Raw genomic sequence first — 26,699 nt, 5'->3', positions numbered from 1 at the left:
CAGCTCTAATTATTCTCTTAAAATGCAGGAGCTGTTGAGGTATCTGGCATCATTTAACTTTACTAAGCCCACTGATGAATTTTTTTCTAATCACCACATTTCATAATTTGAGGCCTGAAGAGAGAAGGTTATATAAGATGGTTTTCTCTCCTTATCCATCCATGTTCTTTCCTGAGCAGTTTGTGATATCACAAGACACCTCACCAAAAAGAGAAAAAGACAAAGAAGTTGTTAAAAGACACCTCAGAAATCTGCCTCTGTAGGCTCAACACCCCCTTTCTTGCCTAGATTACATTTATTCTTGCTCACACGCGTGTATGCACACACACACCTACTCAGGTTCACACCCATACACATGCACAGATATGTATGATGCGCAATCCTTTTTGGTAGGAAAGTAACATGTATCCAAATTAAACTGATGGAAGCCAATAAAGCTTCTAACATGATTCCGTTACTCTCTCATTATTTCTGGAAAACCAACACTGGAAACTTCATGTGTTTACCTATCATAGGAGAACAGAACACCTTGGACAGCTACTGCATTATTTAATCAACTAGTAATTTTGTTAGATGGAGTAGAGACAGGGTCAACAAAATAGAAGTAAATGTGTTAGGATGTGGCTATCTCAGCATTCTACAATGAGAATGGAATTTTTAATAAAATAAACTTTGCAGATAGACCCTCGTAGAATGGATTTAAAAAACAGATTATTTGGGCCTGACACTGAATCCCCATGCCCTTTCATTCTTCAGACTTTGGAAAATTACATAGTCAGGAGGTAACCCAGAATAAAAGTCTACTCAACAACCAAGACAGAAAATTCCAGTCATTCATGATTAAACATCCCAGTAAAAGCTGTGGGCCCTTTTTGTAAAAATAGTTCATGACCTGGTGTATCAGTAGAACCCTAATCCAGGAAGGTAGCCAGAGAAAAAAAAGAAAAATCCTTCTGCACAAGCTGGTAAAGATGCAGTGCTTTGTTCTGAATTTCAATTGCATTACCTCCCTTCTTTAGTGATTGAAAAATAAATAAAAAGCTAATGATTAAAAAAAAAAAAGCCATATGAAAGAAGGAAACTTAATCATGGTGCAATTTAAGCAGCTAATGATAGTTCTGAAATACCAGGAAAGATTATTTGGTGAATAGCTCATTCAAAAAAAAAATGTTAAATAACAAAACCATTGTAAATTAGAGTTCAACTCTAAGTAAACTAAAAAAAAATCTTCTCATTGATTTTTCAATTTAAGCGTAAAAATGGATTGTGTAAGCATGCCAGAGCCATAGTTTTCAATTAGCCAAGCTGTCACAGATGGTTAATACCCCAAATAGACCATCAGAATATCGCTCTATTAGAAGATCTTGGGCTATTTGGTTATCATTGTAAAAACCGAGCCACAAACAATATTAGAGTCGTAATAGAAAGTTTTAAAGAATTGTTGGAAAATCTGGTTATAATATCAAAGTCAGGGGTAGACAGATTACCAAACCAAAACATGGTTTTTCTTGGAAAAATACAGTTTCTGATCTCATGTTAAGGGAACAGTTTATAGTGACGAGAAAATAAGGAAGACATCAAAAAGGAAGATTGCATGAATTATTTGATTAAATATGAGTAGGGTTTTGAATTTTCTCAAGAGCTAAAAAGATCAAATAAAGGTCCTGAGAAGTAGGTAAAAATACCTGCTAGTTAATGGAATCCTCAAGTTAGGAAGAGTCAATGCAGATTCAAGTTCAGACCACACCTTCGCACTTGATTTAGAGAGCTACATTTACAAATTCTTCTAATAGATGACACATCACTGGTATGTCAGTTCTACTACTCAGCAGGAAAAAAAATACCATTTTTCCTTAAAGGAGAAGAAAACTTCTCTATGCTCTTAGGTGAACCTATGATCCACAAAGATCACAACTGAGTAACTGCAGTTGCCAAAAATTCAGGACTTAAGTGTTGCTTATTCATTGACTGATTGCAAATATATATATATATATATATACATATATATATATATATATATATGTATATATATATATATATATACCAAATATTTATTAGGATGGAATGGTGAGCCTCTTATGGGACTTTCCTGAATCCTCTGCTGAGAGACTGAAGGAACAGTAACACCCTCCCGCAACACTACCTACCACCACCACATACCACTCAGTATGAAAATCAGTCGTCTAGGGAAAAAAAAAATGCAGCAAACACCTGTTACGGTAGAGGCCAGGATCATATTCACACATTTGTGGAGGAAAAAAAGCAAGATAGGGCAAACAGCTGAGCCATATCCTTCCCTTCCAGGAGTCTCCTCTCACCCTGGGAGTCAGGAGCAGCAGTAAGAAGAATAAGGGACAGAAAAAAACAAACGTAGAATGGAAGTGGAAGAGAGAGAAAAGGAGAACAAGATAGGAGCTTCAAGGACAAAGAGCAAGTGTAGACTACCCTAATTGAAAATAGGTTCTACTGAAGTTTCTCATAAAATAGTATTACAATTACCAACTTCCTACTTGTGTTCATACATATAAATACATACTTTCCTCAAAAAGAAAACTGATGAAGAAAAATGGGAAGGTGACTCTGAATAAATCAGTTATACTGTTTCTATAAAATTGGCTAGTGGAGTCTTTAAATTTGCAATTCAATTGTCTATTATGTTTTTGAGAATCTTCTATATGCTATGTGTGATAGGCTAGTGCTTCTCAAATTTTAATGCACCATGAATTACCTGGGGATCCTATTAAAGGGGAGATTCTGATTCAGTAGGTCTGGGATGAGACCTGAGATTTCACATTTCTACAAAGCCCCCAGATTTTGTGGATATAACAGAGTCTGTTTTCCAGTAGTTGACACTTTGTGCTTCCCATCAGGAAGCTGATATGCCTAGTGATTCTTCATCCTCTGTTTTCTGCCTTTAGCAAAATGCAGTATAATTTGGATAATTTGCATGAGGTGGGATTTTGTTTGCTTGTTTTTTCAAAAAGATATTTTTTTCTTCTGGTTAGTACTCAATTTCTCCCATGTAAATTCATTTGTAACAGCTACAGCTGTAATACATAGATGTTTCCTTTGCTTACTAATTAATAGAATTTTCTCCTGTGGTGGAATGTTTTTATGCTTGAATGCTCAGGAGGATCCCAGAAAGTAGTCTTTGGCAGCAAAGAATGGCAGAAACCCCAGGAAACTCAGCAAGAGACAAAGGTTCCCATCTGGGTCTTCCTCTAAGTGACTCTCACTGTATTAAGCCAGTTAACCTCTCTGGGCCTCAGTTTTCTCAGCTGTTAAAATTAAGAAGTTGTCCTTCCCAGCCTTTTTTCAAAACAATTTTAAAAGAATGAGAAAGAAAGTAAAAGAGAGGTAAGCAGAGGGCACTTTGTCTAGGTTATAAGCTTTCAAAGTATTGTAGCTATATGGCTCTTGATTGATACATGTCTGGCATTTAGACTGCTTCTATTGATAGGCGTTTTTCTGCACCTTTCAGGTGGCATTTTTATCAAGAAAACATACCAGAGCAAGTTAAAATCTGCCCTGGGAAGAATGCAGGTGCATTCTGTGATTATAATAGCATTAATGACTCAGAAACAAAAAACCAGACAGTTCTAATGACGTGAAGCTTTATTGACAAAACAGTTCACACCTAGTACTGGTTGTTTTTTAAAAGTCTGGACCAAATCACTGAAGCTTTAAAGCTAGATCACCACGGTCTTTTCCCCAGGCCCTGACAGGGATAATTATTGTGGTTCACGTACAGCCCAGGACTCCACTTTAATCCTAGCAGAGAAAGGAGTTATTTTTATTTTGGTGCACAGTAAATATCCTTTTTACATGTTTTAATAGAAACTGCCGTAACCTGTGAAGGTGCAACACTACTGTTAAAGGCTCTGTGTTATATTCTTGATTTTGAATTAAGATTTCCTGCCTTCCTAAGTATCTTTCACTAAAGAAAAATCTGTTTCAGTTCTATAAGTCTGTTCATTTCACATTTGGAGATTTTTCTCAGCCTCAGACTCAAACCAGGTTTACAACCATAGTAACCAGTCTTTGCTGAGCATATGCATTATTATCCATCACATAGAAACCATAAGGAAGTCTACACGCTAGTTATCTGTTGCCACATGACAAATTACCCTAAAACTTAACAGCTTAGAACAACAAACCTTTATTATCTCACATTTTTTCTGGGTCGGGAATCAAGATGTGACTTAGCTGGGTCTCCTGGCTTAGGGTCTTTCACAAGGCCAAAGTCATCTCTAGGTTTCACTGGGAAAGATCCACTTTCTAGCTCCCTCACTAGTGGTTGTTGGCAGGATTTACTTCCTACCTCTGTTGGTCACGAGTTCTTCCTCCTTCAACTCCTTGCTACATACATCTTTTCACAGGCCATCTCACAACATGGTAAACAAACAAGAGAGAGAATGCTACTAAGATTGAAGTCACGGTCTTGTGACTTAATCATGGAAGCAACAACCCATCACTTTTCTCATATTCTGCTCATTAGAAACAAGTCACAACATCCAGTCTACATTCAACAGCATGAATGCCAGGAGTCAGGAATCATTGGGAGCTATGTAGGAAGCTGCCTACCACAATCCATAATGAAAATTCCCCCTCCATTGATTCCAACCAAACCTTTAGAGTTAAGTCTAGAATTTCAAATGGTTTCAAAAAGTAAAATAGGAGTTAAAAAGCAAAAAGTACCCACCTTCCCAGCAGTGCAGGAGACTGGATGACTCATTCAGATACAAGCCTGATGGGTGTGGTTGAAATAGGCGAAGTACTGTCTGTAAGAAGAACCTCACTCTTCTGACAGCTTCTTCTGAATGAATGTACCCTTCTCTCCTTCATGGACTTGGAACTTCTGAAACGCTATCCATCCTCTCCAAAACCATTCCTAAATAATTATGACTATATCCTTTGATTTTGAAACTTTGTAATTAAAAACTCCTTTCATCTACTCTATAAACAATATCCCTGAAATAAAAACTTTTTGCAAAAGTTTTGCAAAATAAAACGAGCAAACAGAAGAACTACCTTTATTCTTGCAGATTAACATATACCTACATGCCTGTTACATAAAATAAATTTAATAAACATCCTTCTTGCTTCATGTTAACTTTTGTCCTAGACATCTGTGATATTTGTGTGTGTGTGTGTGTTAGGGAATTGTAGAAAATGTTCTCCACCTCTCCCACAGAAACCTCTGTTCTGTTTTGGTCACATTTTTGTTCCTTCAGCCTAGTCAAAAGCCTGTACCTAGAACCATCATTTTTATGTTTACACTTGTTTACATCTTTTTCTTTTACTTCAAAAATCTACTAGGAGACCGTGCTGAGCATAACCTAAGATTACAATAAATAGGTTAGACTTAAAAATTCAGAAATCATAAAATCCAACATGGATTTTCTTAGGACTCTAAGGAGTAGGTATCTTGATAAGGAGGCAGGATAGTGGCTTGTTTTTCAACAAGAAGACAATAATAATGTAGAAGAGCCCTCTAAGGGAAAGAAAAAAGAGAAAAGATATATGAGAAAAAACAGAAAAATCAGAGAAGATGGAAACCAAAAAATTGAACAACATATAGGAGAACCTGTAAAATCAAATGGTGCATGTAGGGAAAGCCACCAGCCACATCCAATCTCTCCTAAAAGAATATTCTAGTAGCTAAATTGTAAACCCAGTGGAAAGAATAGATAAAAGGCTGATGTAGCTATTAAAAGGAGTAATTAAAATCCAAAGGAAGTGCAGGTTTTTTTTTTCTTAAAATGAAAAGGTACCAAATGTTTTAAATTGCTTTTTAAAGTGCAGGATACAGCTCTGTGTGGAATGCAGTACATTTTCTCTTTGGTTCACTCTCCCCAGAATCAGTTTCCAGATTTGTCCAGGTGTCTCTGATGCCAATGATAAAATCCTCTCTGGGCCTGTTGAGAGGATGGATAGAGGATAAATGGGTGCTTTAGCAACCAGGTAGAGGCTAGCCTCTGACCTCAGGCCTGTAGCATCCTGGGGAGGTGGGTTTGTTCCTGGGAGCAGGCAGTGAAAGCTGGGGAAGCTTCAAGGGGGCTGTCAGTCAGATCTGGTTCCCCTTACCAGAGAGGAAAGGCCAGAGAGGAAAAAAAAAAGCTTTACGCTCATAAGATTTCTTCATATTCAACCATCCATTTGCTAATACATTCTCTTGACATAAGTAGCCCCACTAAATTCCTCTTTCCTCATCACTAACTCTAAAATGACAGCTTAAGGATTATCCTCTCTGCCATTTACCATGAAACACAGCTCCAAACCAGTTTGTTGTAGGTTTCTGAGCTTAACCACATAGCTCACACTGAGTGGATAATCAATCATTCTATGACTAAATCCATCTGGAACAAATTTGAAGAAGTGGCCATGTAGGGTTTTTTTTTTTTTTAAATTAAACTGAAACCAGAGTTGATCTCTTTTTTCAAAGGTTTAAAAGAAAAAATATATATATAAAACTCAGCAATGACTTTAACCCCCAGAACTCATGTATGCTCTCTGAGTAAGATTGGTTCTATACTGCCCCCATTTTGGATTTCACTTAATTTTTCAGAGAGATGGTCTTTGAATGCTTTGGAGGAGAGTCCCCTTCCCAGAGAATGAGGTCACAATCCCTCCTTGGGTAGAAGGAAAGGAAAGGGGGATATTGCTTGGCCAAGTTATCACCATAACTTCATGTTGGTCTTAAATTCCCAAATGTGCAGGGCTCAACTGAAAGATTATGGAACTAAAAGAGCCTGTTTCTGGCCATTCTTGCTGGAACCACTACTTTTTTGCCCTGTAAGCATTAAAGGATCAGTTAGATATCATGAACCTTGGCTTTAAAGAACTCCACCCTTCCCTCATCAGACCCCAAATTGTTCATTTAAATTTAGGTTATAGCTTCTCGTGTCTACTCTGACATCTGCACCATTCATGCATTCATTTGTTCAATTTTAAGTCATTTATTCATCGATTCATGCATCAGTGTATTCATTTATTATGTAATCAAACTATACTAGATGCCTAGACATACCACCTTTCTTGCAAGGACTTTTCAGGCTATCTGAAGAGGTAAAGTAAGGTTGGATTTAAAAAACATTAAATCATACAAATAATTCAGCTTAACAATTCAGGTCAACAAAACTTTAGTCAAGAGCCTCAGTCCCCACGAAGTCAATGGTAAAAGCAGTGGTAGAGTCCAGCGGAAGGACTGCTTGCTACAATCCGGGGCCATCATGGGCTTTTCAGAAGCAGTGAATGTAATCTGGGTCATGAAGTTAGAACTGGATATAAATAATCCTGAGAAGAGAAGGAGCAGGCTTTGCTGGGTGGATGCCCTATACACAGAATAATAGTGACAATATCTTGTTGCTGTTTGGGGTAAAGGAAAGGGGGGCTATTGTGGGGACTGCCGGAAACAAGAAAAATCATTAGAGGGACAGTTTATATGAATCCTGAATTCTCGGTTAAGCCGTTTAGATTAGTGATGTCATAACTTGTGAAAGATTTTGAGCAAAGAGTGACATAATAAAAATGCTACCTCCAGATAGTTGTTGGATGAGGGGGGGAAATAAGTATACACATATGGTTAAATGTGTTAAATCATCTTAATAGGACTGGGATGGGAGATGAGAGTAGATCTTACTTCTTGTAAAGTGAGTGAGTTCCTCAAAAAAGAATTGCATTAATTTTCAAGTACTATACATTTGATAACAATGCTGACAAGTATAAAGACTTTTATCCACAAGGACTATTTTCAGGATCATAATAATTTGTTTAACACCATTTCTAACAGACATATTCACTATTTTGCATGTAAGTGATGAGTCAAATCCAGAGTCAAAGATGATTCTAAACAAGTTCCACTCCAAGTAGGGTAAACAGTTTATAATATTGTTTAACAATATATTTATTCATAGGTATTACAAAGGAAAACATCAAATAGTCAATTAATAATATTTTGGTGTAATTTCAGCTCCTATGCCCCATGAAATAACCAATTAGGAGCTAAATAAGCCCTTAAATGATCTTCTGAACAATCAGCCTTTCTGCCTCTGCTCACATCCATTAAACTGTAGAATGTTTATTAGTCATAATATATGGCTGTAGGAATACAGAGCAAGTCTCTAACCATAAACTACGTCTGAACATAGACCTTTAACAGCAGTTGCTCTTATTCTAATATGGCTAAGGCTGAGATGCTGTGAAATGCAATGAGCGTAACCTAAGCAGAGTCATGCCCTGATTAAAACAAGGTTTTTGGAATTACAGGAAATTATGGCAAAAGGTAATTATCCATAGGCCCACTCTCTCCCTTATAAGTTCCCTACCATCCATTTTGCATATAAGCATGAACGAAGAAATAATCTCATTATAAATAGAGGAGAGCAAAAAGTTCTCCCAGTATGGCTAGGGGAAATGAATTTCCTAGTTAACAATTACCTTCATTAAAAATAAGAATTTAAATAGAATACAAAAATGGAAGGAGGGATTTGGGAGTGTTGTTTGGGATTGAGGGTAAAGCTGAACTGCTAAGTGGATAAAGCAAGAATTTAAAATCCTAAGAATATATAGTTTACCTTATGATATAATCCAAAGGAATTTTAGCTGGATTTAGATCTCACTTCACTTAGTTGTGATACTGTGTGTGTGTGTGTGTGTGTGTGTGTGTGTGTTAAGACTTCCCAAGAGCTAGAATTTTGCAAAGGTAAAACACATGTTCTGTTTATTACCCTATTTAAGTTTCAATTCTAACTTCATAAGCAATAGTCATGCCTGTATTTCTCCCAGAAGTGGGGTCTTCTGGAGATGATGCGTTAGTTGCCTAAATTTACTTTATTCTTTTATACTGGATTTGGGAATGAGTTGGGGAAAGAAAATTTTAACATTTGCTTTGTTAATTACAGTTTGGGAGATGGCACAAGACCACAGACCAAACATCCTATTAACTCTAAGATAATTCAACAAGCCTGAGTTGAGGAACTATTGTGTACAAAGCATAGTAGGTGCTGAGAATATAAAAATAAAAGAACTTATAGTGCCTACCCTGAAAAGCTCACAGTCTAGGAGTGAGTGGGCAGTAATTACAATGTGGCATTTTGAATCTCATTTTAAAGACTTTCCAGAAAAGGTGACACCAGGCTTCAGTTTAAGGAAGTTGTAGGAATTGGCCTTAACAAATTGGGGGAAGGGAAGGAGAGGAGAAGGAATGTTCCATGCCTGGAGAACAGCATTTGCTAAGGTCCTAAGTAAGAGACAGAAAAAGGAAACAAGTATTCTGTACAATTCAGTGATTCAGTGTGTAGTACGTGGTGATAAGCAAGGATCAAATCATAAGGGCCTTGCATGTCACATTAAAAACTTTGGCTTTCATCTTGAAGGTAGTGAAAGTGACATGAGTTTTCATCTGCACTAAGTGAAAGATATCCTATGCAAATATGAAACTTCTCCAAATCCAAATGAAGTCCACTCTTTTCACTCACGGAGGAGGGAAACATCATTTACTTTCAAAACATTTCTGAATCCTAACTTCCTTGTAAGTAATTAGGACAGGTTTTATTCTCCACATATAACAATGCTACAAAGGCAAATTAAGTATAAATTTCTAAAAATAGCACAGCTCACATTTTAACCAAATAAAATGCAGTGGGGAAAACATCTTAGCTCAAAGAAAAGTTACAAACATTAGCATTGGGCAGCCTGGATGACTCAGCGGTTTAGCGCCACCTTCAGCCAAGGGCATGATCCTGGAGTCCTGGGATCGAGTCCTACATCAGGCTCCCTGCACGGAGCCTGCTTCTCCCTCTGCCTGTGTCTCTGCTTCTCTCTCTCTGTGTGTCTCTCATGAATAAATAAAATAAAATAAAATAAAAATAAAATAAACAAAAAACCTCAGCATTAAAAATCCACTTGGCATTCAGTGCATTGTTCTAGGCCATTATGATTTTATCCACCTAGAATATAACTGTAACTCTTAAAGGATTTTTACTGCTTGGGGTTTGTTCCATCTTAAAGTTTATACTAAAACTTATTGGAAGACTAATTTGAAAGTAAAATTTAACTCGGCCTTTGCAGAAGCTATGAGAAGTTCTGTACATTCACCTTACTTGGCACGGCATCCCTTAGTCTTGTAAAAAAAAATGTAATAACAATTGTATAAATACTATGGAAGCATTGAGTATTATTTATTATGTTTTGCAATGTTGTAATATAATGGTGCCAGAATTTATGCATCAAATCCAATAGAGAGCTCAGTTGGTACCTTCAACACATTAGGGCCATAAAATTTATATAGGCCACTGATGTGTATATAGGGTAATCCAGAAGATGGTTTCCTAATGAAGAATGCCAGAAATCAGTAGTTGGATCAAAACTTGTTTCAGACCCTGAATCAGATAAAGTGCCAGGGGCACACCTTTACCCTTAAGATGGCTCTACTTAGGAGGAAGATAGGAGGAGTTATTCAAGACCTCTCAAAAGCAATTGACTTTCTAGAGATAGCAAACTTGCTGCTACTGCTTTCTTAACAAGATTACATCTGTCCCAAAGTCAGCTGGATAAGCTGCTTTCTGTAGTGATCTTACACTGACCAAAGGAACTTAGGAAAAGAAGCATAAAGAAGGTAGGTGTGAGCTGAATCTTGAAAAGGAACCTGTCCTGTTAAAGTAGAGGGGTTAGGGAGAGGCTCATGGACAAAGTTAGAGGTAGCAACATGTGTCTTACACATGGCAATATGTAGCCTGGCCGATGCAGAGGATCATACAGGAATGCATTGATAAGGAGCACCTGGGTGGTACAGTCTGCTGAGCGACTGACTCTTGTTTCCGCTCAGGTCATGATCATGGGGTGTGGGGGTGTGGAGGGGGGTGGAATCGCATCAGGCTCTATGCTCAGAGAGGAATTTGCCTCTTTGCCCCTGCCCCTTTGCCCAAATGCACTCTCTCCCTCTCTCTCTCAAAGACGTATATGAAATCTTAAAAAAAAAAAAAAAAAAGTACATTGGCAAATTGGAATCTAAGGAAAAGGCTAGTTTTTATATTAAAACCACCTAATATGCTGCAGTGAGGCTCAAAATAATCTTATAAGACCTTCTGCATTTTGTCAACATGTAGGTAAGTAGTGATGAGACTAGCTGCAGGTGTAGGGAGTTCGGGGGGCCTGGACAGCAGCCTACCTGCACTGAGGAGATAAAGATGGCAAGGGCACCCTGCTGAGCTCCCAAAGGGTGCGCTGGAGAGTCACAGCACTGGGCCAGAGCACTCACCAACCATTGCTGAAGCAGCAGTGCCCAAGACCTACAACCAGCGGGAGATGTCCTAACACTACCTCAGATGTGGCAGCAGTCGGAGCTCTCAGGTTAGAAGAACGGTCTGCCTAATCAGGATGAAACTGAGGAAGGGCAAATGCAAAATTGAGTATTTAAAGAGGAAGGAGTCAGAAATGCAGGATAGAGAAAGAATAAGTAAGAAGATGACAGAAGGAAGTCAGCCTAGCCGTCTGCTGGATTGTCACACTGTCACCATCAGCATATTCTTTTACCTCATGCTTTAAATTCTTTTATTTTTTTCTTAATTTTATCTGTCAAAGCCTTAATCTGGAAATAAGAGTTTGTCATATCCACGTACATAATTTGCCTATAGCTGTAATGAAAGCTATAGGTCATTTAGCTTTTGGAGAAAACCAAATTAGTATTTCTAAAGAATATTTTCTAATATGCCATGGTTTTGCCATATCACTAGCATAGCATTACAAAACAAAAATTGGCTCCACATCAGACTCTCCTGTATGATATGATTGATCAGATGCTTCATCAACCACAAATGATTATGTAGATCACTGTTATGTTTTGTAGAGAATCCTGCTAATTTGAAAAGTCAGACATCGATGTTTTCACTTTAGAGTCTTGTCCTTATGAATAAACAACCAGAAATACTTGTGCTGACTTTTTACATGCGGTTGTTTCCACTACATTTGAAAATATTCCCCATCTGTTCTTTAGGTCTGATTTATAACTTCATCCCTGCCTTGAAAGATGATGACCCCAATGTCCTTGACATGGCCAATATAATAAAAATTGCTGCTGAAAATTTATATTTTCATAGATTTTTCATAGTTGGAACTTGTTCACAGAAGTTCTTTCTCAGAGTTACATATAGGTTCTAATTAGAGCTCCAGTTATTTTTTTTAAAGATTTTATTGATTTATTCATGAAAGACACAGAAGGAGAGAAACAGGCAGAAGGAGGAGAAACCAGCTCCTTGCTGTAGCCCGCCAATGTGGGACTCATTTGGACCCTGGGCCGAACAGACACTCAACCGCTGAGCCACCTAGGCATCCCTAGAGCTCCAATTAAAGCTATGTTTGCTAAGTAGTCTTTATAAACCTTAACCCTCCATTGCTGTGAAGGGGGTCCTATAGCCATTAACTGTCCTTTCATATCACAAAATACTGTGAAATGCAAAAGTTGCTAGGTATTTCTTTGCTTTTGTATCTCTCTTGTTTGAATGTTTGCAATTTCCCTAATGAGAAATAGCTTTAAGAAAGAAAGGCTGGTTTTGCCTATTCTCCTATCTGTTCATCTGGAATATGCCAAAGGAAGGGAAGTCATTCAAGGCTGTGATGATCTTCCCGATTGGATTTCAGTCATAACCGACCACATTCAAAATATGACACTGAATAAGGAAGCAAAGATAGGATGTGTAATTATATACAAGTGCATAGCAAAATATATTAAAAGCCCTGACTTTCTGCAGTTTTTTGCTTCCTTCAGTCTGTAGACAATAGTAGTACCAACCTGATTTACACCAACTCATAGCCATGTCACAATGTTAAGTACAATTTATTGAGCACTTAGTGTCAACCAGATACCATTTGAGGTGTGTGTTATTTCAATTAGTACTCACAATAACAGTATGAAATAGGTATTATCCCTACTTGACAGATTTTGTCATTGAAACTTGGAAAAATTAAATAACTTGACCTGAACACACACCTAAAATGTGGTGTTTCTTGGATTCAAACTGAGACTTATTTTATGCTAAAACCTGTGATCTTACCCACTCTTCTGTCTCAGTCATATTTCATATCATTCTGTCTCAAGTTACGTAAGAAAAAAAATTTATTCTCTGGTTCTCAGACTTTCTAAAAAGATCAACAAGTCCTCCCATAAACTCTCATTCTTGGAATAATAAATTCTTGGAGTAATAAGGTTTTAAAAAAGCTAGCACAAGCAACTAAAGAAACGATCTCGAATAAAATAATTTAGAATTAAAAAATCTTATGAAGTAAGAAAATAGTATGATTGTTGTCATTGTGAAAGCCCTGAAAGAGATCCTTAGTTGATGGGTCCTACCTATCTGGCAGCCTCACAGTCATCCACATTAACCACATACATGCCTGAAGCCAAAGATTTTCATTTAAAGGTTTCCATAAACAAATTATTACATTTCTAGGGAAAAATAATTCCAGGCTAATTTTAAAATTAACAATATGAATTGCTCAATTTTTCCATTTTCTTCTAAAATGAAAACTTGGAATATGATAGACTCTACGGATGTGTTCCATGCAGTAACCAATTAAAAAAATATATATAGGGATCCCTGGGTGGTGCAGTGGTTTAGCGCGTGCCTTTGGCCCAGGGTGCGATCCTGGAGACCCGGGATCGAATCCCACGTCGGGCTCCGGTGCATGGAGCCTGCTTCTCCCTCTGCCTGTCTCTGCCTCTCTCTCTCTCTCTCTCTGTGACTATCATAAATAAATAAAAATTTTAAATATATATATATATGTATATGTTCTTAGATCTATATATATCTATATCTATACAGATCTAAGAACATAGTCTTTTTTTTCTTCTGTGTTTATGCATGCCAAGAAATTCCCTTAAAAACTGACTTAGCTTAGCATCTACCTTTAACATATCAACTGTATGACTGGAACAGGTCCATCTCCCTTTGTACTCTATAGACAGAGAAACCATGTATTGGGCGTGTTTCCCCATGAGATTTTTTTCAGAGTTCATGCTGCCAAATAGACATTAAGCAAGTCTAAATTCCTGAAAGTATGTAACTTTACAGGTACACAGTAGTGCATTTAAACATTTAAGAGAACTTTCTAATCATCTCACTCTGCTAACAGAGCCATTTAATCCTGAAAGATGAGCCCATTTTTAGACCCTCCTTTGATTCTACAGATCAGAAGCCACTGCTGAAACATGAAAAAAAGGAGGGTGGGGGAGAAATAGAGACCTATGATCATGGTCCCCAAAAAAACAAGAGCATATTTGTTCAGGTTTCCCAGGATCCAATATTTTAAGGTAGAGAAGGCAAAAGAGGTAAGAGCTGGAAAATGAATATTTTTTACAACAGAATCCAGGAATTCAGTAAAATGAACCTTAATTTCAGATTTTTGAAACTGAAAGAGATTTTGGGATGCCTGGGTCGCTCAGTGGTTGAGCATCTGCCTTCTCAGGTCACGATCCCAGGGTCCTGGGATCAAGTGCCGCATCACACTCCTTGCAAGGAGCTTTCTTCTCCCTCTGCCTATGTCTTTGCCTCTCTCTCTGTGTTTCTCATGAATAAATAAATAAAATCTTTAAAAAAAAACTGAAAGAGATCTCAAAGGACATTAAGTCCACAAATTTACCAGTCATCCTTGCACAGGGGCCCTGCTAATCTTCTCTGTATCATTCTAATTTCAGTATATCTGCTGCTGAAGCAAACACAGAGAATATATAGCCCAAACATAATTTTGTCTCTGATGGAAATGTAAGGTAAAATGCCCCAAATTCATTTAAAAGTCCAAAGACTATTTTATATATGCTAGCCTGAGAAATCTGTAGGATTGAAACACTCATAGGCACAATAGTTTTATTGAACAATATTTTCTTTAGTTCTCAATTGCCTTTAGGTACCTTGAACTCATGGGAGTTATTTGAATGCTATTACTTCACAGCACTGAAAGTGCCTTCACATAGACAGGAGGTTATCCCATAGCCTATATATGTCAGCACAAGTTATAAGCAAGTTAAATTCAAACATGCATGATAATTCATGAATAACTTGGGAAAAAGTGACAACTATAGTATCAATTTGAAACAAAACCAAAAAGTCAAATCTCACTTAGTTTAATGGTATATGTCAGCTACCCCACTATTAAGTAAGCCAGCATTCTGAATTTCCCTGTCTTAAACCTTGTAGTTAAATTGAGATTGTAGGGATCCCTGGGTGGCTCAGTGGTTTAGCCCCTGCCTTCGGCCCGGGGCGTGGTCCTGGAGTCCCAGGATCAAATCCCGCATCGGGCTCCCTGCGTGGAGCCTGCTTCTCTGTCTCTCTCTCTCTCTGTCTCTCATGAATAAATGAATAAATCTTTAATTAATTAATTAATTAATTGAGATTGTATAACTCTAGAAAAAGTCTCTCTGTCTCTCATGAATAAATGTATAAATCTTTTTTAAAAAATAAATAAATTGAGATTGTATAACTCTAGAAAAAATGTTTTAAGAACTGAGAGTGAAACTGAGGAGGAAATTGCTAAAATATGGACTATCATTGATTTTTACACAACTATTTTAAGAATATTCTAATTACCTACACCCCTAAGGTTCATAAATGTAGATACATATTCATATGAGTCCACATAAAGACTTGACATTTCCAAACCACATCACATTTGACACTTCCAAAATCCTTCAATACAGGCATCAGAAATGTAAAGAATGAGAAGATACAGCTTATAAAAATGCTTAACAGATTGAAGTAGCAAATAAATTTGCAGTCAAAGCCCTCTTTCTTAAAGAGGAAAGCAGGGATTTTTTTGTGATTCTAAGGCAATACTCTAATTGTTAAGGATAATTTCCACTCCTGATTTGTAAGTTTAGTCCTTTGAGGACAATTGAAATAATGGTGTTTCTGTAAATGCCAAATCCCAAGGGTTACAGAAACCTAAAGAGACATAAATTAAAATAAAAAAAGAAGTTGGAAAAAAAAAAAGAAGTTGGTAACTCTGGGAAACAAAGGGTTGCAGAAGGGGAGGGGGGTGGGGGGAATGGGATAACTGGGTGATGGGCACTGAGGATGGCACTGGATGGGATGAGCACTGGGTGTTATACTATATGTTGGCAAATTGAATTTAAATTTTTTAAAAATGTAAAAAAAAAAAACAGAAAAAGAAGGTTCACAGAATGCAGATGGTTACAGAAAAAAAAAGTTTAATAGTATATGAAGCATTTGGACATAAGCCGATAGTTGTTCAAATTTAACATTTTAGTCACTGAATAATCTTATGCCTTAGAAAGCTGTAGAGCCTACCTTCCTGAAAAAACATTCATACAGGACAAGGAATAATAAGTCTGGGTTTTAACTACCACATTGCTCAAGGAAGAGGGATAAAATAAATAACTGTTTAAGATGAGATATTTCCTGGCAATACTTTATCATAGAGCAAGGTTTTCAGATATTAGAGGATAAATTATGAAAGCATCAATGTCAACATGGCAACTCTACAAAGATATATGTATGTATGTCCTGTGTCAAATGAGAGAAGGCACAGATATTCATTCAATGTTGTCAGGTTCAATAATTGTCAGGTTCAATACAACCTGACAATGCAAATTGTAAGTTGAATCCTTACAACTTTCTATATTCAGGTCGATGTGGCTTCTATTTTTCAATTTTTTAAAGATTTTAGTTATTCAACAGAGAGAGAGAGAGAGAGAGAGAGAGCTAGTGGAGGTGCAGAGGGAGAGGGACAAGGTGACTCTGGGCTGAGCACAACTTGGGGCTTGATCTTAAGACCCTGAGATGGTGACCTGGGCCAAAACCAAGAGTCAGACCCTTAACCAACTGAGCCACCCAAGGGCCCAGTTTTTCAGTTCTTTAACATTTTCAAACTCAGAGTAGAGTGCACAGTGCAATGAATATGGAACACCCACCATCCAGATTCTAAAATCGTTAACATTTTGCCGTGTTTGTATGCAGTGCCTTAACACCATTTTTAAACACAGATAACTGGTCAAATCCCCACCCACTATGGAGATCCACATTGCACCACTTGCATATTTCTGATAATAGGAACCTCACTACTTCCTAATATATTAAAGTGTCTAGTAACCATGTTCCTCTCTCAGACTGAACTAAAATCTGCCTTCCTTAAATTTCTACCCTTTTATTCTAGTTCTGCCCTTGGAAAGATACGGTCAAGACTTTTTCCTTCTTCTCTAAGTGGCCCTTCAAAACCCTAAAGTTCACTTTCATAACAGACTATCTCAGATACAAATCTTATTTGTATTTTCTTCTCTCTTAAATTGAATAGAGTGGGGGCAAAGAGAAGGAAATGTAAAGAGAGAAGGAGGGATTATCAACCTTCTGAAGGGCTGGCCCTTTTTTCCCCAAAAAGGTTTCATATGTGATATTTTCATTTTCATTCAGTTTGATGTAGTCTCAAATTTCAGTTTTATCTTCTTTAACCCATGAGTTGTTTGGAAGTGTACATCTTCTTTTCCCAAAAAAAGGGGGATTTTTCTAGTTTCATTGTGGTAATTGCTGTCTTTTCCATCACATTTGCATTGTAGTGAGGGAACAAAAATCCATATATTGTAATTTTTGACATGTATTTAGACTTTCCTTAAGGCCAGCATATAACCCTTTTCTTTTAACATTCTCGCAATGCTTGAATAGGATATGTATTCTGTCCCGTGTTCTATATTATATCAAGTAGGTCAAAGTTTGTCATCTGTTATTCATATTTTCTATTCATTTCTGAAAATGTATGTTTGTTCATTTAGTTACTAAGAGAAGTATGTTAAAATCTCTTAGTGTAATTGTGTGTATTCATCCTCCCTCTAGTTTTACCTATTTGTGCTTTGTCTATCTATATGGAGGCTGTGTGATTAAATGCAGTTAAATTCTGAATTTCTGCATTTTCCTGATAAACCAAAACTTTTGTTACATAGTATTTTTTATTCTTTAGTAATGTTTTTTTCCCTTAAAGTCAACTTTGTCTGATACTAATATTGCAAAGCCAACTTTCTTTTAATAAGTGCTGGCATAGTACATTTTTCATCTTTTTTCCTTCAACCTATCTTTTCTTTTCATCCTTATATTTAAATTGTTTCTCTTGAAACAGCATATTTAGGTTTTGTTTTTATAATCAACCTGAGAATTTCGGTTTTTAGTAAGATCTTTCAGTCTGCTTACATTAATGCAACTATTGCTATGATTAGGTTTAAACTACCCTTTTACTATTTGCCTTCTATTTGTTCTGCACATTTTAGTTTCCTTTTCTTTCCTCTCTTGCCTTCTCTCTAAAATAATGGACCATTTTGTATTATTCCATTTCTCCCCTGTATTAGATGCTTTTACTATTCCTTTAGCTTTCCCGTAGGGGTATTTTAATATGCATATTTGATTTATCAAAGTCTAAAATAAATTAGTAGTTTTACCTCTTCCCTGACAATGCAAGGATCTTCAAACTCTATTTACCCTCCTTCCAACTTATTATTCTCGTGTATTTTAATTATAAATATTTTATAAATCCCAAATATGTTATAAATCCCAAATATGTTATAAATCCCCAAAGACCTTCCTATTATTGTTTTATACAGTCAGTATTCATTTAGATTTACTCACATATTTATCCTTTCATTGCTTTTCATTGTGCTGGAATTTTGAATCAAAAAGAGAAAGGAATTTAGTGCAAATTTGGTGAGTTCCACCCCTCCTTCATCCTACCTCTCTGCTTCATTTGGAATTCAGAAAAACATAAGGGCCCTGAGGCATATGGGGAAACATTGTGCAGAAACATCATAAGTAAGATGTAATGAAATGGGTAGGAAAATATACACAAGAAAGTAACATGCTCTGAAGGCAAGAAGCACAAAGATACGCTTTATTTAAAAAGCCTTAAGCAGTTAATGATTTGGAGAAGTATTGCCAAATTACACTCAGCAAATTTAGTAGTATGCCCCAATTTAGTGGGCACAAAAGCTGTTTATTGTTGAATGAACAACAAGTTTAATGTAATTGGTTTCATACAATTAGGAGGTCACCAAGCCATGCTTGTTATAATTGGCATTGCCATAGCCAGGGGCTTGTGCGACCTCAAGCGATGATTGGCCTGAAGGAGTAAGCCAAGAATGTGTGTGCTTTGGGCTAGGGAGACTGACTAATCTGGCTGCAAGGCTCACGGAGGGGGCCAGGAATCAAGTCACAGTGCTTAGGCAAGGCCTGGTGGACTCAGCTGAATGTAGTCTCCATTCAGTTCATTGCACTCCGGGGATTTGATCTAGAGCTAGGGATGGAAGGTGATCGAGAGGATCGAGGTAAAGAGGTAGGGCACCAGGAAACTACAGTTATTAAAATGTCAGTTCAGAGGCATCCCATAATCAGATGGGATCATAATTCCTCTGAAAGCCATCCAGTTTGAAGCTGGTCTCCAGCTTGTATAGACTGGGCTTGAACTTTCACACAGACCATCTTTAATTCCTGGTATTGAGCCACTCTAAAGCAAAGATTAATGGTGCTACTTATGACAAAATACAGTTTTTTTACCTCCACAAGGTTGTGGATTGATGACTAGTTGTAATATCACTCCAAATACCAGAGTCATCTTTTCCCAAACATGTTTTTAATGGATAATTAAGTTTAAGAAGCAAAAAAAGGAAGTTTAGCTGGGAATGACATACTCAAGAGATGCCAGAGAACACTCCTGATGATTAGCAATCATTTATCAGTAGAAAATGTTTTTCCTTAATATTCTGAAAACAATAAGCTTCACTTTGCCAGTTGCAAAAAGAGCTGAAGAATAAGTAAGGCCTTTGTTCCCTTGCTTGTTCTGTTTTAGCCTATGAGCAGTTGGTTCATTTGGTCTGTGTGTAGTACAGATGAGTCACAAATTGAACTGGTCATGTGTGCCACTTGGTTTTCTCCCCATGTTCATGAACTGCATGTCTAACCTCATCCCATCGTCTTGCAGATGAACCCCACTAGCCACAGAGGAGACTGGGTGAGAAAAGGTCAGTTTGCAGTGCAAATCAGTCATCATTGCTGGAAAAGCAACTCCGTACATGTAGCATAATTTTTCCATATGAGAACAGCATATTTCAAGGTTCTGATAGAACACAGTGCAATGACAAGGACTTCCAGAACACTTGATTCACCACTTTATAAAACAAAGAAATGAACTATCAGTGAGGCTGATATTTGTTGATTTTGGTGATATTTTTGTTTATCATTTAAAGCACACCAAATTATTAACAATCTGTTTTGCCAGAACAGATAAGAATCTAGAACTATAAATCTACTGCTGGCCATAGATGAAGACAGTTCTCTTTTGTTACTTAATATCAGTATTTATTTTCTCCACGAGAACTGCTTAGCTTGGGCGAATTCTAGCTGATAATTTCAGAAGGGTGAAAAGCTAACTAGAACTGGGCATTTAGCCCAGATAAATCTGATTCCAGTACTATGAAAGAAGCAGCAAGGGAAATAGAAAGTCTTTGACAAAAATTGTTGATAATTGGCTAAGGACTGGGGAGGGAAACAGAAGACTTGGAGAGCTATGAATGTTATTCTAATGTAGAAGAAAGACACAAGGGAGGAATCTAGGCACTACAGATGAACGACCCTCTTTTTACTTCTAAGAAAAATTAAATATATATACATATACATATAAAACTATAATTAAAGGCCTGCTATCCAGAGTTCTTAGGAAATAAGTCTTTCTGGAGACCAAAATTGCAGGGACAAAAATGGAAATCTGGGGTTTGAATTTCTACTCTGGGTGACCTTAGGCAGGTTACCTCACAAATCTACACTTCAGTGACATCCTCCTGCCTCATCCACAAATTGTGCATGATGTGACCACTTATTCCACTGAGCTGTTATCAGGATGAAATCAGAGGCTCACTGATCTAGTTTTCTAACCAAATAATAGATGTTAAAATATTGCTAAGCATTTACCTATTTTTACACCAGTTAATTTTAGAATTTTAACAAATTTGTGTATGGTTATATAAAATATCACACAGCTCTTTCTTAATCAAAATTTAAGCAACATAATTTAATGTCTTGAATACTCAGATTATCATTAATAGGAGCCATGAATGGATGAAGCAATAGTAAAACAGCAATGCTCTCAGCACTTGTTGAGATAGCTCCCACTTTCCAGGATTGTACTGAAAAATAAGATGAAGACCCAAAATAACAATAAGATACTTACCCAATGAGCCCTTTTTATTTGAAAAGTTTTATAGAGTAAATAGAAAAGGTGCTGAGAACTAATTTACCATCCTGTCATGAGAAAGGATTAGGACCAATTATTCTGAACAGATGGGTATCTATCTAAGTTGTTAAGAAAAGGAAGAAAGAAAGGAAAGAAGGAGGGTAGATAGGTGGGAGGAGGGAAGGAAAGTGGCTAGGAATAAAGTAGCTCCTTCTCACAGCAAACATGAATCCTTGACCTCTTTTTTTCTACTTTACTCCATTTATGAGATTAAATTAGTATGGTTGCAGAAGATATAAGAATGTAAATCCACACAGATGAAGAAATAGCAGCGACTTGAATTTAACCACTGCCTTTGCTTTAACCACAGGACCTCAAAGGACAGCACCAAGTAATATTCACAAAGCATGCACAGTGCTCCCCACAGACCTAGTAAAGATGTGGATATTTTACTCTGAGGATTTACAGTCTAGAGACAAAAAGATATATTTTGAAGATTCTGAACTTTAAAAAAAAATCTTTGTGTCATTAAGGATGAACAGTCTATTTTACAGACAGAGAAACAGAGGGAAAAGAATTGATGTTGTGGTCCTAGATCACCTGGGCAGTGATGGATGCAAAATCATTTCAGTCCCTTCCTTCTATTCACGGTGTTCTCCTCCCTGGTCAGTGGTGGCTTATTCCAAAGTAGTTCTGAACTATTCCTTAAACCTAAAGCAGCGAAGTCTAAATGGTAATCTAAAGCATTTAAGGTACAGAAAATGTTTGCCCATGAAAACACACTGAATGTCCATGTCGTGGTAAGTTATCAAATTATGAAAAGAACATTGCAGAGATTAAAATGTTGCATAAGAGAGAGAAAGCAGCATGAGTCAGGGGTTTGGGAAATATGAGTCAGAATGACGGGAAGGAGCCAAAAACATAGAGAATGAGGGCCTAAGCAGGGACTTAATGGACACCACAGAGATGTGGACACAGTCACCTCCATTAACTTTTGAGAGGAAACCAAATATGTGGTTCCATAGACTGCGGGTCAGCGTGATAAAGAGGCTAGGAGTGAGAGCTGAGCAAAGATCAGACTGCATTATTTGAAGCAATGATGGTGCCAAAGTCAGCAAGAAAGGGACCTACAACAGTATAAATCACTAGGAGGGAGAGTGTGGGCACATTTTTGAAAAATGAGGGAATCACCAAATACTGCCCTTAGCTATTCTTAATGCATTAGAATGATGAAATGTGAGTTGATTTACGTGTTGTGATATTTTAGGAAGCACACTCTATTATTTTGTTCTTTGGCTATGTTTACATTAGGCTGTGTCTGCATAGTTCAGAGCTGCTCCCCGTGGTGTCCAATTCAAATTCCAATCCCACCTTTAAGGCCCTGCTTATGACTTGAGCTACCACTTTATGAGCACCTTCAAGCAGGCACTGCAGCAGGCTCCTCACACACAGCCCCTCCAGCCATGCTGACTCCAGCTGTCCTGCAGACCACATTGGTTTTATTGGATGTTTTCTAATGCAGCCTGCCTCCTGCCTAGAAAGAGCCTCCTCACCTTCTTCAAAATGCAGCTCAAAACTCCCCTGGCCTGGCACACCTTCCACAGCCACCCACCTCTGCTGCTGCCTTATGCCTCCTAGTTTCTGCACCTCTCAACACCATTGCTTTCCTACAGTTTCCATGTGCTGACATCGTGCTGGTTTTACTGTTTCTCACATATTTCCTGTTACTCTTTCTTGTAAATGATTAGTTCCATAAGACAAAACACTGATCCTACTTCCCTCAAACTCTAGGCATCAGTTCCCAGCACACGATTATCATTCACTCATCCATTTATCGAACAAACATTTATTGAAAACCCACTGTTTCATGCACTCTGCTAGGCATTAGGAATACAGAAAAAAAGTGAGATGTAGACCCCATCCTCAATGTGCTTGGGCCCAGGGCCCAGGGAAGGTGTTAACTGATTGCTTAAGAACCTAGTGAGCTTCACTGTTGAGGATAAATTATAGTTTAAAAGCAAAACAAAAACTCCTCTCCCTGGAGTACTTTTTCCTAGATTACCAGGGAAATCATGACTGACCTGAGTCGTTTCCTTATGAATAAGGCAGTGCTTTTGCCACTCAGGATATTCCTACCACAGAAGCCTTTTCTAAACGAAAAGCCTGGGAAAACGAGGTCTTCTGGTACACCAGCACAGGAATGTATATTCTGCTTCAAGTCTCTGACATAGATGTATGTTTTAGTGACTCATCACGTTAACTCTCTGATATTTAAGACAAACAGAAATGCATACAAGTAGAAAGGAAGAGTGCAGAGGTGCCTGGCTAGCTCAGTTGGTGGGACAAGCGACTCCTGATCTCTGGGTTGTGGGTTTGAGCCCTATCTTGGGCGTAGAGATTACTTAGAAATAAAATCCTGTAAGAATAAACTGTAAAAGACTTTAACAAGGCATAACAATTCTTACATGACTTTCTCATATGGCATATGCTCTATGAATAAATAATAACAGGGTCTCAAAGGGCAACTTTTAAAATAATAAAATTGTGTCACTTAAGTAATGGTATGAATTGACAGTATAATCGAAGATAATACAAAGAAACCCTATTTGTCTATGTGTTATTAGATAAACTGCTAAGAGCAAAGGAGAGGACAAATATTCTCAACTTGATTTAGAGAAGCTCTCAATGAAAATGTAGTCAGTTCATTTCCTAGAAGATCCAGCTCCAGGTATATGACAAAGCACATGCTCAACTTCTTTGGAATAATTTCTTGAAGGGGATTTCATGAAGTTGTATTTTATTGAATTTCAGGAAGTTTCCCATCCAAAAATTAAAGTGAGTCCAAGTATGTACAAAGTGTGTTAAAAATATCATCCATCGGTGTTAGGTGCAGTGAGTGCTATTGCGGTTTTGTTGGTTGTTGTTGTTGTTGATGATAGAGAAAGGAAAAGAATATAGTGACAGTGAAGGCAGTGATTTTTTAAAATTATTAAGTTATTTTAACTCACCGAATATTTTTATTCAATAATCCTTTTCAGAAGGTAAATGAACCTGGTTCTTAAGAAGGAGTAGGTCCAGCTAGCACAATTTTTATGTTTAAAATCTATTTAATTGATATATTAAGTCCACTGGAAATATTGGCTTATTTATCAAAGAGCCTTAGAACTGAATGAGAAAGTAGGAAGGAAACTGTAGGATATAGGGAATGCAATGGGGTGGAGGCAGTTTGCAGAGAGGTCTCAGAAAGAAAAGCCACAGTCACTGGTGAGGCCTCCCTTAGAAAATGCAGCAGACAGCCCCAGTCCTTGATCTTTTGCCAGCATGCACTGAGGAAACTTGCCACATCTGAATCTCACATTTCGGTATCTCTCAGGGCTGTTATCACTGCAAATGCTGGCAGATGCTCTTGACATAAAACAATAGGAATTCTGCTGTCATTTCTGCATTAGCGAGTCATAAAGCTCTGAAAGAAACCCCAGTAGAAATGTTTTCATCAAGTGCATATGAGAATATAATAAAAGACAGAAAAAAGACCAGATAATTTCAAAAAAAGATCGTGGCCCCTCTGCATGGTACCTTACAAAGGACAGAGTTAGAATCACTGATTTGAAAATAATGATGATGATGATGACGGTGGATTACAAAACAAAAATAAAAAACAAAAAAAAGTTCACCAAAACTTTAAAACCAGGTTCAAAGAATCATGTTAGGTAGATGCTTTTATAGGGTATTATCCAATAAATGGCCATACATCCCTAAAGTATTTTTCACCTCCCCTCTCTCTTTCTTTTGGGAAAAATGTCTGTTATCGTTCAAATCCAGTATCAGAGGACAACTCTTACCACAGGAATCTCCCACATTCTTACACTGGTAGTGTGAGTACAGCAGTTCTCCCTGAAAATAGAGCGAAAAGCAGCAGAAGCCACTCTCTGAGCTTCTTTGAAGGAAGGCAGGAATTGAGAAATACCTTCTAATTACTGATGGCTCATCTTTTGTATTGAATTTTAGCCCACTGTTTGTTCCAAAGCACCACCCTGGGTTTACCACATTGATGATCTAAGGTTCCCTAAGCCTGTCTTAGTTTTTATGCAAAATTTGTCATCTAGGAATTCCAAGTTTGATGATATTTTTTTAACAAAGCTTAGACCCTTCCGTTGTTGAAGAATGCCAAAATCACATAATCCTTTCATCTTCTTAACTCACCTACTTAACTTCGTAATGTGAGAGAGTTATTGAATGCGAAGGTAATGTTGAAAAGGCAAAATTAAATTTCACTTATAAATCACCGTAATATAAATGCACATGCATAAATTCATATCACCTTTCATTCCAAAGAAACTCATTATAACAGATTCATTATATTGTGACGAGCATTTTTTACTTTTCTAAAATTATAATCTACTATTCCTTTGGGCACATTTAGTAAATTAAAGAATCGTTTTGGGAAAATATCTTTTTTAAACTGAAATGAAATGCTTTGGGAAAATATGTATTTTAAACTACACCAATCTATCTCTCCTAGAGAAATATGATCAAGTTGAATCCTTTGCATTTTGAAATTTGCAATGAAAGGGTTTTTTTTTTAAGATTTATTTATTTGAGGGAGAGAAAGAGCATGTGCATGAGCATGCTGTGGAGGGAGCGGCAGAGGGAGAGGGCAAGAGAATCTCAAGCAGACTCCACACGGAGCGTGGAAGCCTTACACAGATTCCATGACCCTGAGATGATGACCTGAACCGAAATCAAGAGTCAGATGCTCAACCAACTGAGCCACCCAGGCACCCCTGCAATTAAAGTTTAATTAAAAGGCAACAAGAAATACATAGTATTAAAGTTTGATTTATACCTGGTTACTGGACAGTTCTTTATAGACTTGTCAATGTAAATGATCTCAAATGCAACATATTGTGTAGAAAAAGCAAGTATTATACAATTTATTTATGCTTTAAAGCACGCAACACAACACTGTATATTCTAATGGATGCATATCTATATGGATGCATATCTATATAATTAAAGTATAAAAACCTTTCAGGGAAGGATTCACACCCACCAGGACAGTGGTAGGTGAGCAGATAAAAAGATAAGAATACAGTAAAGCTTTAATTATGTCTCGAATGTTTTATTTCTGAAAATAAAGTGAGCCAAGGCAAACATGGCTAATGTTAGCATGTGTTAAATCTGAGTCGTACACACTGGCATCTATGAAATTATTTTCCAAATGTTTGAAATCATTTATCATTTTAAACATTTCTAATACAATATTACAGAGTATTGCCTTAATAAAGTGAAAACTTTATTTCTTTTTAAAAAGTATGATGGGGCACCTCTGTGGCTCAGTCAGTTAAGTGTCTGCCTTCAGCTCAGGTCACGATCTCAGGGTCCTGGAATGGAGCCCCACATCAGGCTCCTGCTCAGTGGGGAGCCTGCTTCTCCCTATGCTACTCCTCCTGCTTACTCTCTCTCTCTCATGCTCTCTCTCTCTC

The 26,699-nt window shown here is 37.3% G+C and overlaps 1 protein-coding gene, 1 long non-coding RNA gene and 1 other non-coding gene across 4 annotated transcripts in view; 1 reads left to right on the top strand and 2 right to left on the bottom strand.

The window, feature by feature from the left end:
* Positions 1-26,699, bottom strand: part of LOC112915346 (uncharacterized) — a 301,012-nt gene that overhangs the window by 226,398 nt on the left and 47,915 nt on the right. The gene's annotated exons all lie outside the window — the stretch shown is intronic.
* The window catches only part of EFEMP1 (EGF containing fibulin extracellular matrix protein 1), a 60,160-nt gene that overhangs the window by 15,992 nt on the left and 17,469 nt on the right, over positions 1-26,699 (top strand). The gene's annotated exons all lie outside the window — the stretch shown is intronic.
* LOC112915417 (U6 spliceosomal RNA) lies at positions 14,610-14,712 on the bottom strand. Its single transcript, XR_003234059.2, has one exon. It is a non-coding gene; the product is annotated as a U6 spliceosomal RNA (small nuclear RNA).

Source organism: Vulpes vulpes, chromosome 16 (genome assembly GCF_048418805.1).
Source record: "Vulpes vulpes isolate BD-2025 chromosome 16, VulVul3, whole genome shotgun sequence".
Taxonomy (NCBI): domain Eukaryota; kingdom Metazoa; phylum Chordata; class Mammalia; order Carnivora; family Canidae; genus Vulpes; species Vulpes vulpes.
This window is presented reverse-complemented; position numbering and strand designations above follow the sequence as displayed.